The following is a 17,305-nucleotide window of genomic DNA, read 5'->3' as shown; positions in this document are numbered from 1 at the left end:
GTGAAACAGAAAAGCATGTTGCTTGGAGAGCTGTCTATAAGCCAAGGAGGAAAAGACATAGAACAGGGGTAGTCAATGTGGTACTCTCCAGATGTTAATGGACTATAGTTCCTATCCCTGACCATTGGTCATGCTGGCTGGGGCTGGGTGCTCATGGAAAGCACCATGTTGGCCATCCTTGAAGTAGTAGAGGAAGGTTCTCCTGTGCTTTTCTTTGAACCCAAAGAAGCATGGAGACAAGGATGAGTTTGTCAGAAGTGGTATATGTGCAACTTCCGGACCAACCTGAAGGGCAGCCCCATATGTAATGCTTTACATTGCTGAAGCTTCTAATGCATTGCTCGCTGCTGCCAGGCTACCCCTGCCCACAAATAGATCTAGCCATAGCTGGGAAATGGTGCTGCCAGTGACGATGTTGGGCAAAGGATCTCTCTCCCTACCCCAAGTATGCACCTGCTCCTCCATGGAGAGTGCATCCTTATCTAGAAAGGTCAAATTAAAATACAGTGGTACCTCGGGTTACATACGCTTCAGGTTACAGACGCTTCAGGTTACAGACGCTTCAGGTTACAGACTCTGCTAACCCAGAAATAGTACCTCGGGTTAAGAACTTTGCTTTAGGATGAGAACAGAAACCGTGCTCCGGTGGCACAGCGGTAGCAGGAGGCCCCATTAGCTAAAGTGGTGCTTCAGGTTAAGTACAGTTTCAGGCTAAGAACAGACCTCCGGAACGAACTAAGTACTTAACCCGAGGTACCACTGTACAGCTCAATTTCCTGGACCCAGGAAACACATCCACAAGGCCTTTGTCTCCTCAGAACACAACCTCAGCGGAATTGTGTATAATTACATAAAGTGCCAATGAACACTCATTATTTGAGAATATGCTGGGTAACCCCAAAGAGACCTGGCGCAAAAAAAAGCCTTTAAGCTCTCTGCCCTCCTTAGGACCTAACTTGTGCAATTTCAACCAGCCTCCTTTCGGCGGTGTAGTGTTGAAACTGCGCAAGTCAAATGTGCGTAATATGAGGGATATTTTGTGCTTGCAAATGAAAGGAAATAATCTGAGTTTCTCCCCTCTTTTATAAACACAAAAGACTACATTTTGCTTTTTCTGAAAATAATAATCATTTTGTTTAGAAAATCCTTTCAGGAGCCACGGCATTCTTCTGATCACTCTGAAAAGACAAAAAGTTATATGTTGGTGTGTTTAGACTGTGATAGCCCACCCCACCCCTGTGTACTATATTGCTTTTCTCCTACTTGACTCTTATTGATGCCAAATGTGGGTCAAAAAGGTAAGACTGGTCCTCCTTTGTACCCAAGCAATGGAATAACAGGGACATCTGTTTTCATATGGTTCTTGACACAGACCACCAGAAATTTGGTGTCGTGCTGTCCAACCTTGTACATCACTGCAGAACAGCATCAGATTTTCTGATTGATTCTGACAAGTCACTGACAGTTTTTGAGGTGAAATGCATACATGACAAAGGGCAAGCAGAGGCTGCATATGTCAGCCGCAACTCAGCCTGGTTGCAAAACTGCATATTGCCTGTCTATACTTACCCCTATTTGCCTGTTTCGCCTTTTCCCTATGATCTCCAACCATACACTCTCTTATGCCCCCAGAATTTCCATGATAGGATTTGCGTGATAATTATTTGGGGAGAAACTCAGTGCTGCAGAATTAATTCTTTGTATGAATTCATTATTATGCCCATGAGGAATACTTGATATACTTGAGTCATGGAATTGTCGGGAAACATTTGGCTGTGTTTTCATATAATTCGAGGCTACAGAACTGCGGAGTTTTGTTGTTATCCCCATTTTAACTATGCAGCACCAACTGGTTCCAATTTTCCTAGCAGAAAGTATAAGATCCCAACTGCTGATGTAAAGGGGTTAACTTGGGGTATGTTTCAGTAAAATATAGACATAGATACATTAGCTGACTTCACATGGGTTTACCAGCTTCAAAACAACAGTTCATAGGGTTAGATATGTATTTTGTTCTCTTCCATAAAGCAGATGCTATTTTGCAATTCAGTAACCTGTCATTTGTGGTAAAGCTTATAAGCCTTTAGAGGCAAAATAGGCCCACTGGAGCCTGCCATCTATTAATACCAATAGCCTTGCCCTCTTTGGCTAAGCAGTAAGAGCTAAATGGTAAGAACTGTTCTGCAGTGGACCAGACTGCCTTGAAACATCATGAGTTTTCCTTTGCTGGAGCTATTTAAGCAGAGGATAGGCAGTCATCTGTCAAGGATACTGGGGTTCCAGGATTCCTGCAGTGATCAGGGGCCGGACTAGAGGATCTCAAAGGAACCCTCCCAAAGTCTATCATTCTAGGTTTTATCACAGGTAAACAGGGACTTGTGGCCACTGGGGTATTTTAGAAAAGCAGGGAGAAATACAGGTCTGTTCCTAAAGTAGCAAGGCAATCCTAGGCATGTTTTCTCATAAGTCAAATGTTCTTAGTCCCAAGCTGTCTGCCTAATTGTACATTTTGCTTGATTATTTAAACCCCTTGTAGCCAGGCACATCTCCCGCTGCTGTTCTTTGCTTTTGTAAGTAATATCCCCAGTGCTTGTTTCCTCTTTTTCTTTGCCTTTGTAAATAATACTCCCAGTGCATAATTTGTAGAAAAATAAATACCAGGATTCAAGTCTGTGCGGAAACACAATCCCTCCTGTAAATTTTTAACTTCTAGGGGCTATTTTAGTTGCCTAGTAATAAGTGGAATGCACTCTGCATCAGCTCTGAGATATGCTCATTTCTTCCTTCCTTCGTGTATTTATATGTTCCCAGAGTTGACACATATTGAGACCTGAATATGCCATCACAACCTTTGCTGTTATCTCTTTCCTTTATGCATGACACACTTTTGTGGCACTCCACATTGTAACAGTACAAATTACAACAACAACAACAACAACTAATAAAAATAATATAATTTTTTTTATTTAAAAAACAGTTTTGCAGCCTAATTAATCTGGAGTGCATGCTCAGAAGGAAATTCCATTGAGTTTATTGGGGATTAAAAGGTAAAGGGACCCCTGACCATTAGGTCCAGTCGTGGCCAACTCTGGGGTTGCAGCGTTCATCTCGCTTTATTGGCCGAGGGAGCCGGCGTACAGCTTCCGGGTCATGTGGCCAACATGACAAAGCTGCTTCTGGCGAACCAGAGCAGCGCACAGAAACACCGTTTACCTTCCTGCTGGAGCGGTACCTACCATATTTATCTACTTGCACTTTGACGTGCTTTCGAACTGCTAGGTTGGCAGGAGCAGGGACTGAGCAACGGGAGCTCACCCCATCACAGGGATTCAAACCTCCAACCTTCTGATCGGCAAGCCCTAGGCTCTGTGGTTTAACCCACAGCACCACCTGCGTCCCATTGGGGATTAGTCCCTAGTTAATAGTGATAGGATTACAACCTAAATGGGTTTTAATCATTTTAATCATTAATCACTCAACTGTCATGCATTCTTCTTTTTGATCATTTTGGGAGCATATAATCCTTTGTGGTAAAATAGGTAAAATTTACCTCTGGGTAAAATAGTAGCTTCTCCCATTGTTGTTTGAAATTCCTTATGTGCAGCTTTGCCAACGTTCCAACCAAAATCAATGAAATAAAAATAAGAGAGCAAGGAGCATTGCAACTCCTTAACCCTTCATGAAATGTAACTGTTGCAGAACCAGTCACTGACATGACCATGATTTACCAGCCTAAGAATGAGCTAGATATTTGCACATTCCCTGCATACCTCTTCCCTTACATGCCCAGCTTTGGTGCTCTTCTAACCTGAATTGTAAAACTACAGTTGAATGAGGTGCATACTGTGAAACTGTGGATTAATCACTGCTTACAAACTCAAGCATGCAAGGACCTGTTTCAGATGCAACAATCTTGAGTGATAAAACCGCCATTAATCTCAAGATTTGTCATCATCAATTTACACCACATGTATTTTTATTCAGATAAATAAAGGGACCTGGGTGACGGAAACTACCATTCACAACATTTGTATACTTCTCCTATCTTCTAACTTACTATGTAGCAGTTTTACCTGTAGCTACTTTTTCCTCACTTTGTATAACTTTTTGTTTATGTTTTCAAGGGATTCTTTTACAACTTTTGTTTCGTTCATTTGGTACTTTTGTCTGCTTACATTTACTTTCTTTATCCCTTTGTGTATTTCTGCAGTCTTTTGAGGAGTGCTCCAAGCTGCTCTGCCCCAGGCCTTAAAAGTAATGCAAAATGCTTTTTGCTTTCCCTCCTGAAACTGAATCTATCAGTTGGGGTGGGGGAGGAAGCATAATTTCTAAGACAGAGTTTGTTTTCCTTTGCTCTCAATTTGGAGAGCAAAACTGCACCACACTTTTGAGGTTTATTTTACAAGCTAAATGAGAAGCAGCAACACAAGGAGAAATCACATATTCATCTCCCAGGAATAAACAAGAGCATTAATATCCTCTTAGCCGTGACCTCTTCAAAGCAGCGTTTCAGTTCAGGGAGTGACAGTTGGAGTGATTAGAGTCAGGCAGGCAACCTTTTTTTGGCACCACCTCACTTGATTTCGATTCATTTGGAAGAGACGTTATTGGCACGGCAAGTGGAAACAAGTGTTGCTAGACAGGTGACAGACTCCTGACTAATCTGTTTGGGGCAGCGTTTGAGGTGCAGGGTTACACTTCCATCATACTGTCTTAGCACCCAGGTTCCCTTAATCAGGGGTGGGGGGAGTGTGTGTGGCCCTCCAGATGTTGCTTGATTACAGCTTCCAAATCCCTGACCCTTGGCTATGCTGGCTGGGACTGATGGGAGTTGGGAATCCAACAATAACATGGAAGGTCTCAGATTTCACACCATGGTACTAAACTCATTTGCAGTCCATATTTGGCAATTTCCTTTATCAGCAGTGCTCTCTCTCCCTTTCCTGGTGGCAGTGTTGTCTATCCCAAAAAAGCCATGTCATGTCCTCCAACATTCCTCAGGTGAAAATAGGGATGTTTTTCACTCCCCTCCAACTGACCCTCCTTGACCCCCCACCCCATTTTTATCTTCCTATCCCCTGCACAGAGTATTTCCTATCAGAAGAAGAGTGAGTGGCTTCAGCACTAGGTAAAGGTAAAGGGCCCCTGGATGGTTGAGTCCAGTCAAAGGCGACTGTGGCACTTATCTTGCTTCAAGGCGAGGGAGCCAGACAGCTTTCTGGGTCATGTGACCAGCCTGACTAAACTGCTTCCGGTGCAACATAACACCATGACGGAAACCAGAGCTCATGGAAATGCTGTTTACCTTCCGCTGCAGCTGTACCTATTTATCTGCTTGCACTGGTGTGCTTTCAAACTGCTAGGTTGGCAGGAGCTTTGTCAGAGCAACGGGAGCTCACCCCGTCACGGGGATTCGAACCGCCAAGCCCAAGAGGCTCAGTGGTTCAGACCACAGTGCCACCCGCATCCACTACACCAACAGGAAACAGTACACATGCTCTCCGCCGTCCTGAGAACACTCCTTAATTCCAATTTTATTTTATGCTTTGGTAGAGTTACAAAAAGAACACAGACCAATAAATAAATCTGAGAAAGGGGCAAGATTAGACGTGGACACACATAGCATTAAAAAAAACCAAAACAAAAAACCAAGACTTCTTGTGATCCCCTCTACTCACCCTTTCTTCGCGCCCAGGGTAGCCCTTTCCTCTGCTTGCCCCTCAGAGCTGGCACATCACACAGGGCAGGGCCTCAACAGCAATAGCCTCTCCTCCTCCTCACCTGCTCTCCAGCAGCTGCTCCAAGCTGCCCAAGTAAGGAGACTGGCAGCGACAGCCTCTTCTGCCATGGAGAGGCAACGTGATGCTCCCTCACAGCCGCCACTCAAGACAAGCTCTGGCTCATCTTGCTCTCCAAGCTTGACTGTGTGGTAAATAGAGACATCCAAGCTTGATGGTGGGGTAAATAGAGACAATAGGGATCAAATTAGAAGCCGGGATGGCTTTAAGAAATCTAGGACTGAAAAACTGGGACACTTGGAGGGTATGTCATGTGTCAATGTAAGATAAAAAATGCTTCCATACATGTGTTTTAACAAGTGAAGATGTATGCACTTGCTTTCCAATTGTTCCCGCCACTTTCATTGCACAGAATAGCAGACTCTAAGCCATGCCCACCTGTCTGCATAGGGCATCGGATGTGTGGTTTCCAGGCACTGCCAGTCAGGTGATCACCAAACCCCTGGAAAACGTTGTGCCTTTGCCTATGTGTTTTGATTTCAAGCTGCACTGGGCCAATGCAACGAGGTTTGCTGGCACTGCCAACCAGCTGATCACCAGTCCTTGCAAAACCCTGTGCCTTTTCCCCACATGGTTTGATTTCAAACTGCATGGTCAAAGGAAAACTGGGTTGCCAAGTGAACAGCATTTGGTGGCTGAAGGATCTGACCTGTCCACTGCAAAATTCTTCATTTTGGATTAGCAAACTGCAGTACTATGTTTGTAGAGTTTGTCCCATTTTTCACATAGCAAAAGCTCAAAGATCAGGTGACTGTCAGGAGTGGTGTCATCTGGTGAGTCTTGATCAAGGCATTTGTCATTCTCCTCGTTGATTTGAGTTTATTTAATTTTTCTCTGAATAAAGCACATAATGTCCATGTCACTACTCCCTCACAATAAGACTAACCTTTAGGATACTTTTGATATTAGGCAAGAGTAAGCTTAGGAGGAACTGTAAATGGATTGCATCTAAACCCCAGTTTATTTCTAAACACTTTACCCAACTTCAAATAATGGCCTTCTAGCCAGAGGCAAACTGCAATCTGGCAGGCACACAAGGCCCTGAAGACTCTACCCAAACAGAAAAGGGCTCGATAGCTCATTTGAAAGCTTCAGAGTGGCTTGAAATCCTCACTCCTCTGAGAATATGTTTGCTTGAAAGGTTTGCCTCTCAATACAATGAGGGGGCAAAAAGGATTAGACAGGCATTTTACACTTTGATGCCTAATTTATTAATTTTGTTGTCATTGAAAAAGTTTGGGATCTTCTATCTGTATATCTCCAAAACCTATGAATGAAACTTCATTTTAGTATTTTCTTCAGAATGTCTTCTTATTTGTTTTGGCTCACCTACCTTTTGGTGGGGGGGAGGTGTTTTATTTCTTTGTTTTTGTTTTAAAGAACTTTCATCTAGCCATTGTAACCAAGAAATGAATTATCTAGTGTTGCTAGCCTGCTTCAAGTGTAATAATCTCCCAAATGAGAAACATTATGTGGAGAAAAATGGGGATAAACACATGCCCTCTGCAAGCTGGAGGGTAAACATTTGAAGCAGGGATGCTGCTGTACTTATGGAGGGTCCCTGTACAAATTAGAACCCCAAAGTATCAGGGTTGTAAATCACATAGAAGGCTACAAGGATTATGGTAGGAGGGTGAGACTGAGCACCTTTATTCCCAGTTCCCCCACATGATGCTATTTGTTCAGCACATTGAAGTACCTGAAGACGGCTAAAGTGGAGCTTGAATCTGTATTTGCAGCTATCTTCTCTACTGGTTTTGCGCAAAGAAGACAACTAAATTGTTGTGGAGCATGCTAAGAGTTGTTGTTGTTATTGTTGTTTTATCGTATATTAAATTTATATACAGTCATACCTTGGAAGCTGGATGCCTTGTGAGTTGAACACTATGGTTCCCGAACACCGCAAACCCGGAAATGAGTGTTCCGGTTTGTGAACGTTCTTTGGAAGCTGAATGTCCGACGTGGCTCCCATGGCTTCTGATTGCTTGCAGGAAGCTCCTGCAGCCAATCAGAAGCCTCAGCTTGGTTGTGAAATATTTTTGGACGTTGAATGGACTTCCAGAATGGATTCCATTTGACAACCTGGGTACGACTGTACTGCCCTTCATTCAAAGATTTCAGGGTGATTCACAAGTTTCTCTGTTGTGCTTGTGCTAAATATGACATAAATCAGATGTTTCCTTTTTGTGGATGGAGCACTTCTGAATTGCATTTGATGTTCGAACCACATTAATCCCAAGTAATCTGGTATCAAAATCACCAAGGACAAGAGAGTTATGCTAAAGGTATTGGAGGACTATGCACATTTTTAGAACTGGTAGTATAGTGACTATAGACAAGACCTGCAGTTGGGAGACCTAGAACTAAATCAGGATGGGAAACCAGTGGCCTTCACAGCCTTCTTCTGAAACCATCATAATTGTGACAATACATCACATTGATTTTGTTGGGCTTTGTTGCCTTTAGCTTTGTGTTGGACTATGGTCAAAATATTCCAATGGTATGATAGGGCCTTCTCAGTAATGGTGCCCTAGATGTGGAATCAGAGGTACAGCTGGCAACAAAGTGGCTTAGCTCTCAGCACTAGCTGAAAACATCTCTCTTCCTCAAGGCCTTTCGTGGAGGTGAGAACTGATATATTCAGCGTTGTTGTTTTTTGTTTATAAAGGAGCAAATTGAGTGTTAAAGTGTTCTGTTCATGTGGTTTTAATTGTTATAATATTGTTCATATTGCATTATTATTTTTTGACTCACACTGAGATCGCTTGCAATGATTTAAATTCCAGAAATAATGAAAATAAATAAATAGGAATGATCTGCCTGTGATAATGCTAAAGGTTAAGTCAATGTTAACGATGTAGAGGCTTCAGATTCTGCAAGTAATTTAATTTGAGTAGATGGAAAAATAGGGTTTATTCTAAACATAGGAAAACTGCTATATGGCTGTAGATTACCTTCTGTTGTGAAGTATTGTTTGGGGTGTGGTGGAGGAGTCAAGAGCTCAAATTATTTGCATACTCATGCATTTTTTTCTTATGTTCGACAAAATGCAGTTGTTTGGCATCTCCCTTCTAGCTTGCAGCTACTCTGCAGAATGCCCTTGACCTCAAATATGAAGTTTATAGCCAGCACAAGCATATTCTTGGCTTGAGTATGATTTGCCCTAGTCCACTCCCAAAGCATGTTGTAAGATGGCAGGATGTCCATGGGTTTAAGAAGAACAATGTGAAATACCGTAAAAGGATTTGTTTTCTATGTAAAAAATAAATAAATAGAGCTTGTCACAAAATATACAACCTATGCATCAAATTGGATAAAGTAAAAGCATTAATTCTTTAAGCATATTTTATGCTTTTGCTCTAGTACTCTGATTAATTCACACCTATGTAAGTTCGACACAAGGCCACGTCAGTGTGGTTTGTGACCATTGGGATACTTAGGATACATCATAATCCATGGTTTGCTTTATTTTTTCTTTTACAACTGTGAAGAAACATAATCCGCCATTTTAAGTTCTGTACTTCATTGTACAGTGGTTCCTTTCCGTTTCAGAAGTTGTTACAACCAGGAGGTTAAAATGAGCATAGGAGGGTCAAAGTTTCTGCCCAGGATTTTGACCCTGAAGGGGGAAATGAATCCTAAAGACTAAAAGGAAGGGGTAGGAAGAACCTCCCCCCCCCCCCCGGAAGAAAGAAACTCAGACCAAACTCTTTTGTCGTTCTGATTGGCCAAGATGTTGAAAGAGCAGTGGATGAGAGAGAGAGGGGGGGGGGTAAAGCCGGCAAATAGGGCATAGAGATGGAGTATGAATACTGCTGGAGAAAGAACAGCTGAAATCAGAAACCAGAGGACTACAGTAGATCCAGACTCCAGGAATGGAAAGCGAGGTCTGCTAAGTGTTGGCTTGGGTAGTAGATAAATATCTTAGACTATGTTTAGCAGAATACGTTTTCTTCCGTTGTTTCAATCTTCTTTCTTGGTTAACTATTCAAACTGTTTTATAATTAGGTTCTCTCGCCCCACCCACCAAATCTTCACTGGCTATTTGGTTGCTAGGCAAGCAATGTTTAGCAAGGTGTATGTTTCTTAATGCAGCTCTTTTCATTTTAATCTGATTTTGATGAGAGTTTTTCAGTTCTGATTCTGTATGTTTCATATTTGTTGCCCACCCAGGTTTCCAAGATGGGCTTTAAATCGAAATTGGCAACTATTGTGCTAGTTCTGCATGCAAAGTATTAAGCTGGGGAAGTACCCAAACTTACCTATCTAATATGAGAAGGCTGGTCCTTGCATTACTACTATTACAGAGTCTCACCTTGTGGCTGAGCTTCATTGAGAGAGCAGCAGGACTTATGATGCAGCAAGTAATATGGATGTCAGTGGAGTTAGAAAGAAATGCTGCAGCCAGAAAATACTGCAACTCCTTCTTGCATTTTGAATAAGCAATTTTCCAGTCTGTTGTCTTCTGTCAAACGTGATGTTCTGAAGCATTTAAGCAAAGTTAATATTGCCATTGAGCTATAAATTGGGGTGGTGAAAGCTTCATAATGAAACTTCCACCCAAGCAGAATCAACCAATGTTGAAGCTTCAGTATAAACTAAAATCTGGTCCAGCTCTTGAACCTGCCAGTGGCACTGAGCTGATATCCAGATCTGGTAATTTATTTGAATTTAGACACAGAGCAGGAATGGGGAACCTGTTCGACTCCAACTCCCATCATCCCTGACCATTGCTTATGCTGGCTGGGGCTGATGGGAGTCAGATTCCAACAACGTTTGGAAGGACACCGCTTCCCTATTCATGATCTAGAGCATGCTTTTTTCTGTTCAAAGTCAAAAACTAATGTGGTGGTTTGTGTGTGTGTATGTGGAAACCAAAACACAATTTTTGTGTACAGCTGGAAACTATGGTCTGTAGTCTAAGAGCTAATTCGCTAAACAAGTTAAGGTGATATATATTTTATCATATCAAATGATTCACATGGTAAGAACTAAAAAGTACTTATTTCTACAGTCATGCTTTGTATATCAGGGACTCCAGTGGTGCTGTGGTCTAAACCACTGAGCCTCTTGGGCTTGCCGATCAGAAGGTTGGCGGTTCGAATTCCTGCAACGGGGTGAGCTCCCGTTGCTCTGTCCCAGCTTCTGCCAAGCTAGCAGCTCAAAAGCACGCCAGTGCAAGTAGATAAAAAGTTACCGCTGTGGCAGGAAGTTCAATGGCGTTTCCGTGTGCTGTGCTTTCCATCACGGTGTTCCGTTGTGCCAGAAGCAGTTTAGTCATGCTGGCCACATGACCTGGAAAGCTGTCTGTGGATAAACGCCGTCTCCCTCAGCCTGAAAGTGAGATGAGCGCCGCAACCCCATAGTCACCTTTGATTGGACTTAACCGTTCAGAGGTCCTTTACCTTTACCTTTGTATATGGTTATTGCTGTTTCCACATGATCATTTAGGTGAATGAGCTCTGTGCACTTTGGCAACAATTTCCTTTGATAGAAAAGCACAGTTGCACAAATTGACGACATCTTCAGGGCATTCTGGGTCAGTCAATGTTGGCAGCACATGTCATGGTAGTTCCACCACCCTCAGACGTTTAGGATGCTGATGGCCTGGAAGAAGGCATTTTCTGTGTCCCTCCACACAGAGATTTATCCGCATCTGCAGCTTTTAGCAAACATTGAAGACACATTTCTTTACCCTGGCCTTCAGCACGAGATGTATGTTTTGGGGACCCACCCTATTCCTGTGACTGTAATTTGTTTTAAATGTTTTCAATTCTGAATTTTAAATAGTTGTAACCCACCCTGGGACCTGCTGGTGTTGTGCGGGTAATAAATAAATATAATCATCATTATCATCATAATGGCATTATGCAGGTGCAAATAGCACTGCCCTAAATCTGTTTGGCAGTGCAGTAGCTCATACCTTAGCTTAGCCTCAGATTTGGGTGGTAGGTTTTACATTGAAGCCCCACGTGTCTTGCCACTGATGGAATCAGACTTGGGAGGTTACACGTGTTACCTTCTGCAGCATTTCAGATGCCTCTTTTTCATCCTACAGCATATGTAAAGATCTAAGCATAGGCATTATATCTCCATATATTTGTCTGCTGTAGGCTCCTTGATTCCCACAGGTCAAACATTTATCATATAGACTCCAAATAAGAGCTTTCAAATGGTGTCATTTATGTGTTCTAAAATGTAATTCTGAAGTCACCAGAAAGCTGTAGTATACTACATAGTTTGGTATTGGTGATAACCATTTTGTTTCTAAAAAGTCTTTTTCTATAGCACTTTCTAAACAACAAAATAGGGAGAAAAAGGTAGGACATTGCTGTTCCAAAGTGTTTGTCCATCTATCCCAATATTGTCTACTGGCCACAACTCTCCACGGTCTCAGCCACAGGGTATTTTTCATCACCTGCTGCCTGAACCTTTCAACGTGGGATGTCATTGGACCTGGGGTCCCCTGTCTGAAAGAAATGTTCTCCACCACTGAACCATTAATTGTTCCTTCCTCAGGTAACTGTGGAAATCTTAAAAGGTAACTTTGCTTTTAAAGTGTCTTGGCTGTAAAAAAAAAAAAGGAAATTTGCTTTATGGCAGTAACAGAGCAGCTGTCACTCTTTCATAATGAATTTGCCACACTTAAATAAAGGGGTGCACCTAATTTCTAAGCCCACTTTTAAAAACCAAAACAGCATTTCTTCTGGTCAGGGTACAATAGTGGGAGAGGGAGCTGAAATTTCCTGAAAGACTGAATTGTATTCTAAAGATCTGAGAGAGAATTTCTCACGCATGATATGTAAAGCCCATCTCCAGACGTTGTGACACTCACTGCTGTAGACAGTGTTTGCCATCCATAAATTTACAGCTTATTCTGCCCTATTCATAACTTGACTGGTTTTTTTTTAAAGCAAAAATAAATAAATAAAACAATATATGTATAGATAGATAAAAGATATAGGTGTATAAAATATATCCGGTTACAGGTTGTGTTCTATTTAGTCCTTGATTGAAACGTATTGCTCCTCAGTATCTTTTAGCTATGAAAATTATAATATGGAACAGAGATTAGAATGAAATTATCATGGCTTGAAGCCATTTGCTCAGTGGTGGCAGCCACATAAACCTGGGCCCTGAGAATGATGATAATACATTAGGTTCTGCATGCCTGATATTATTGCTGTACATTATGTATGTTTCATTTATACTATTTCGCATACACCAGCAATGCTGACAGATAGGTAATTACTCTCTGCGCCAATGAACACTTATCAGCACCGCCGCTGTTTATTGCTGGAATGAAGTGCGCTTGTCAGTCAAGGTCACTTGTTTGTGTGTCCTCTTTAATAGTTCTTTCACAGTTGTTGAACTTTGCATACAGTTCTTATGGCAGGGTTTCCTTTACTCCATAATGTGTTGCTTGTGTTATCAAAGTCACTTATATTTATCACTTTAATTGATAAACAACTGGGTTGCAGGAAGCATAACTAAAGATGTGGAAAAGCATATTTTGCTAGTCAGCTGATCCCAGCAGGCACCTAGTAATGAATGACTTGAAGGTGGAGGTGTTCAGGATAGACCTTCCTTCGTAGATGGTGATATATGCTGCAAGCCTAAGTGGAATTCTTTGCAAGAAAGCAACGGCTTCATTTCATAGCAGTGGGCACTAGTCCAGTTTTTCAAACAAGCCATAGAGTTAATATTGTTTGCTTTGGGGAAAGATAGTCACTAAATCTGAACAGGATGGCTATTGTTTTCATCCTAGGGCATTTCTGTAATAGGTACCATCCCTTTTAAAATAAGGTTTACACATCTCAAATTAATATTGTAGGAAGCCATTATTAATGCATTAATGATAGTATTTTATTTCTCACGGATAATCATTCGGTGCCAGATCAGTGACTCTTCTCCTTTAAACATGTCAAGGTTTTTCCCCTCTCTTTCTTTTGACGTCAAAGCAATCACAAAGGCATTATGTCAAGCTTGTAATTTCATGGTTGCAAAAGAGAGTGAAATTCTTAAGCATTTTCCCTCCCTCCCTTTTGCTTCACTGCCCGCCTAGCCCCCGTCCACAAACTGAAGCTTTATTAGAAAATCTGGAACAACCTTTAGGATATAATTTATCCAGTAAAGATAGCTGTAGCTATTTCCTTAAGCCTGTAATCAGCCTGAGTTTGTATTTCGTGAGATTTATACTGCAGTTGCTGGTGACCAAGAGGAAAGGGGAAGCTTAAGATAATTTATGAAGATCATATTTTGTGTGTGTGTGTGTTGGGGTGTGTGTGCGTATTTACTTTACTTTTCTACCATGATGGCATTTAAGTGTGTTGTGTGTGCATGTGTACCATGCAAGACAGATTTTCTTCAGGCATTAAGGAAAAAATGCACTAAATTGTTAAAATAAACACTGCTTTTGTCTAGAATAACGCACAGCTCAACACTATAGCTCCTCATGTCTCTAATAAATAGCTGTGGGGATCTGGCTCTGCAAAAGTATATAATTTAATTATTAAAGGATTTTGACAATTGACAAGGTGCATGGTGTCCATGAATGTTTCACTTAATTTGATTACAGCCATAGAGAAAGAATTTAACTTGTGCTGAAAGCAGTAGATCTTGTATCTTAATACTGTGATTTGAGTACATTTGAATTTTAGCCATGGATTTGAAAGCAATGAATGTGGATGTCGACAAGCAACCTGTCCATTTTCAGTGGGGCTTGAGTAGGTGGCCCCATGGAAATGAATACCTGCACAGCAACGGTACATGACTGTTTGCGCCCCCTATGGATAGTTTCTGATGTCTGAGTCAAGAGTGTTGTTTTTAACATGCTGGCTCTTCTGAATCTCTCCTACCTATCGTACCTTCCCTATTTTCAAATCTATGCCTTGCCTTGGTTCTTAGTTACTAGAACGTTACAAAGGAAGGGTTTTGATCTCATGTAGATAGCGTAGCATTAATTACCCTGACACTAATTAAACTGCATCAAACAAATACCACCGTGTTCCTCAGGGGGACAACAGAAGGCAGTTTAAAATAATTACTGGAGCTTCATGCATGTGTGAAGTTTTCATTACTCTTAGGACACAAGCAAAAGAGATTTCATATCATTAAAAATCCCCCCTCCCTCCGTTCCTTTAGTGTTTTGGAAAAAATAAGGCTTAAAATTTCCTTGGAGCATATTGATGTCTAAATAGTAGCAGTTTCAGTTCCTGCATACAGTAACTTTCTCTAAGAAACGCAAGTCTGGGAAGTGGGAACAGGTGTTCTTGTCCGCATTCTGGTATGCTTATGTATTAGCTTATGTTTGTCAGACCATTTCATTAACCACCCACTGCTATCACATATACATATACTTTGTTCTTTCTGAACCATGAAATGAAATGCATATATCTTCACTAATGCTTGCTATCAATGTAAATGAGAAAAGGAGGCTTATTACCAATCTCTGCTGCTGTGAAGCACATACCTCTGTACAGTTACAGGTAATAAACATCTTTTCATAAGTAGGAAGCAAGATATATTGAGCTCTGCATACAGTAAAACGGTGGTCCTTCCGAGCATACTCAAGGATCAACAGACAGCAATGCTTGCACATGTTACACATTCAACAGGGCACCCAAAAAGCATTTTTTAAAACAGTAACAACAGCTTGGAACCATATATTTCACACTGTATTGAATCCAATGAAACTTTTCCGGCTAATGGGTCCCATATTTCAGATGGCAATTAGGAAACGTGCGTGCCATTGGCTCTCTGCAGACTTCCTATTCCCCAAGAGGCCTCTCAAGTCTTCTGGCTTCCACGTTCCTCCCACCTCCTTCTTCCCCTCCTCTTTCATCCTTCCCCCCCTCCCTCTCACTCATGTTCTCCTTCTCCTCTCCCCAACTTAAATCCCCTCCCTCTCTTTTGCAATGATATGTAGAGTGAAAGGCTCCTGCTTTAAATCTGAGTTTGAAACCATGATTAGAAGTAGGTTTCCATTTCTATTTTAAAACCTGTGTTTGAAAGTCACTTTTCCAACCATAGGTTCAAACTCTTGTCTGAAACAGACTATGGTTAGTTGGCCTCTGACACAAGGCTGGCCTAATGATAACCTCCATTCTCTCTGAAAGGGGAATTAAAAGGAAGGAGGGGGAAGAGCATGTAAGAAGACAAAGGAGGATCAAAAACAGCTGGAGAACCAGGCCACGTACATGCAAACAGCTGTGCAAGTAGCTATTTAAGGTTTAGAGAATTATTCTTTGGGGCAAGGGATTTTCTTCAGTGCTTCTTGGGAAGCGTTCTCCTACAGCTCACCTAGAGGAAATCATTTGATAAAGAGACTGATTTCTTGAAAACAGGCATTTTGTGTTGGGTTTTTGGTTTTTTTAAAGAGAATGCAAGCCGTTTCCCCATTCTTAGCTGTGGTTAAGTCTACACTGTCCCATAGGCACTATAATAGTCTTGGTTCTGCAATTTTCTTTCTTATTTTATTTAATGAAATTTATAAAATGTTTGATTTTAAAAAAACAAACCCAAAAGTGATTTACAAGGTGGTTTATTTTCTGTATTGTTAGAAGCAAGCAGAGTTCTGTGAACCCATGATTAGAAACATGTCCCAAGCTCTTCTGGATCCCAAAGGTTATTTGGGAGATATATATATATATATATATATATATATATATATATATATATAACCCTTAAGAGATAGTTAAACTGCTTATTGCGAGATGGGATACAAAAGTGGTCTTTTGCTTTCACACTAGGGCTATTCAAAACCTCTCCACCCATTTATTTGCCACCCTCATTTGTTCCTGAAGCTCACAAGGCTTTCCAGATCAGCACAAAATAAATAAAAAATAAAAAATTCATTCCAGTAGCACCTTAGAGACCAACTAAGTTAGTTATTGGTATGAGCTTTTGTGTGCATGCACACTTCTTCAGATAACATGCACACAAAAGCTCATACCAATAACTTAGTTGGTCTCTAAGGTGCTACTGGAAGGAATTTTTAAAAATTTATTTTATTTTGTTTCGACTACGGCAGACCGACACGGCTATCTACCTGTAACCCGATCAGCACAGCTACTTGGAGATGCAAATCAACATATTATGAATGAGCATGTTGAGATGTTGGCAGGGAACTCTTTAAATCACAGCCTGCATTCATCAGAGAAGACCCAGCTACAAAATAAAAGGCTTCAAATTTTGATAACAAATCTTAGGGCCAGGGCTGGATTTAGGTTTGATGAGGCCCTAAGCAACTGAAGGTAATGGGGCCCTTTATATGTCCAGCTGTCCTTGTTAACAACAAATTGTCGCTGTTTTTTGTGTTGAATATATGCTATATGGTAATTTATGGACCTAAAGCCATTTGTACATGTTGCCATGCAACCAATCCATGCAGAATGTAGGCACCCTATATACAGAAATGAGCAAACCAGTGATATTTTAGGGAGCAGGCTAGCAGGCAGGGCCCATTACTTACATCATGGGAGCCTACACAACACAAAACACTGTTG

At 41.3% G+C, this 17,305-nt stretch overlaps 1 protein-coding gene across 1 annotated transcript in view; it reads left to right on the top strand.

Annotated features, from left to right (window-relative positions):
* CYP7B1 (cytochrome P450 family 7 subfamily B member 1) overlaps positions 1–17,305 on the top strand; it is a 102,619-nt gene that overhangs the window by 41,248 nt on the left and 44,066 nt on the right. The gene's annotated exons all lie outside the window — the stretch shown is intronic.

The sequence above is a fragment of the Podarcis bocagei genome (assembly GCF_964188305.1).
Source record: "Podarcis bocagei genome assembly, chromosome: 8".
In the NCBI taxonomy this organism is placed as follows: Eukaryota; Metazoa; Chordata; class Lepidosauria; order Squamata; family Lacertidae; genus Podarcis; species Podarcis bocagei.
Note: the sequence above shows the minus strand (reverse complement) of the source record. Positions and strands in the feature narration are given on the sequence as shown.